The following is a 1,590-nucleotide window of genomic DNA, read 5'->3' as shown; positions in this document are numbered from 1 at the left end:
CTAGAGACTGCCATATCTGGGGATCCATCCCATAATCAGCTTCCAAACGCTGACACCATTGCATACACTAGCAAGATTTTGCTGAAAGGACCCAAATAGAGCTGTCTCTTGTGAGACTATGCCAGGGCCTAGCAAACACAGAAGTGGATGCTCACAGTCAGCTATTGGATGGACCACAGGGCCCCCAATAGAGGAGCTAGAGAAAGTACCCAAGGAGCTAAAGGGACCTACAATACTATAGGTGGAACAACAATATGAACTAACCAGTACCCCCCTGGAGCTCATGTCTCTAGCTGCATATGTATCAGAAGATGGCCTAGTCAGCCATCAGTGGAAAGAGAGGCCCATTAGTTGTGCAAACGTTATATGCCTCTGTACAGGGGAATGACAGGGCCAAGAAGTGGGAGTGGGGGGGAGTGAGGGGGAGCGTGTGGGGGACTTTTGGGATAGCATTGGAAATGTAAATGAAATAAATACACAATAAAAAATAAAATTAAAAAAAAGAAGAAGAAGAAGAAGAAGCTCTGTTGCTTCTGTGGCCCATGCTCTCCTGCATGTACCCATCTTAGAGAGACTCTGGAGTGAAATATCTAAATAACATTTAATTGTATGAACATATTGGTTACTCATCTACTATTTAAGACAATCTAATGAAAAAAATCAATTGTTTCTGAATAAAAACAATGAAATAAAAAATGGAGGATATGACTACTTCTAAAATATGGAGAAGATTTTTATTGTGCATATAAGTGAGAAAACAGGTAGAGCAAAGAGTCTAGTCTGAACATAACCAGCTGAATAAACCTAAGCGAGGTGGGGTGGGAGTGAGGGGGAATAAGAGAGGAGCCACAATCTAGAGGCATCTCCAGGCCAAGAGACTAAGAAAGATATGTAGACAAAATAGCTGAGTTATATAGGGATTATGCTTGGGGAAATGAGGCTAAGGCTCAGACCTGAGAGAGAGTAGTTGAAAGTATGGGGCAGATGAAAAGTGCTGGGAGGAGCCATGGGTGCTAAGTGATGCTGGAGACTAGCCAGTACTTGCTTTCATAAGTTACTAGGCACCTCAGCTACCTTTTGTCCTTGGTTTCTAAGACCTAACATTTCTAATTTGAACTTGTAAGCACAGTGAACTCACTAAACAGGGCCACTCTACAGATGGGGGCAGGGGGAAGACAGTTTATTGGGAGACAAGGCACAGGGGTCTGTGCCTGTGACAATCAGGCTAGTTTATAGGCAGCAGATGGAATGGGGAAACCAGTTACCTGATAAACAAAATGCCTGAGTCAGAGTATCTGAGAAAGGCTGAGGGTTAGGTTTCTGTTGCCTCATAGCCCTCTACATTGACTGAGCTAGGGCAGTCATTCTAGTGTATTGGCAGCTGTGCTGCCATCTGAGGGCTCAGCTTTGTTACCTAACAGGACTATCATAAGCAAAGCTCCTATAAACATCCTTACAGATGTCTTTGAAAATAATATTTTGTCTTAGCCAGGGTATCTATTCCTGTACAAACATCATGACCCAGAAACAAGTTGGGGAGGAAAGGGTTTATTCAGCTTACACTTCCACATTACTGTTCATCACCAAAGG

The sequence above is a fragment of the Mus caroli genome, chromosome 9 (assembly GCF_900094665.2).
Source record: "Mus caroli chromosome 9, CAROLI_EIJ_v1.1, whole genome shotgun sequence".
NCBI classification, from domain to species: Eukaryota; Metazoa; Chordata; class Mammalia; order Rodentia; family Muridae; genus Mus; species Mus caroli.
The sequence above is the reverse complement of the archived record's forward strand: the minus strand, read 5'-3'. Positions refer to the sequence as shown.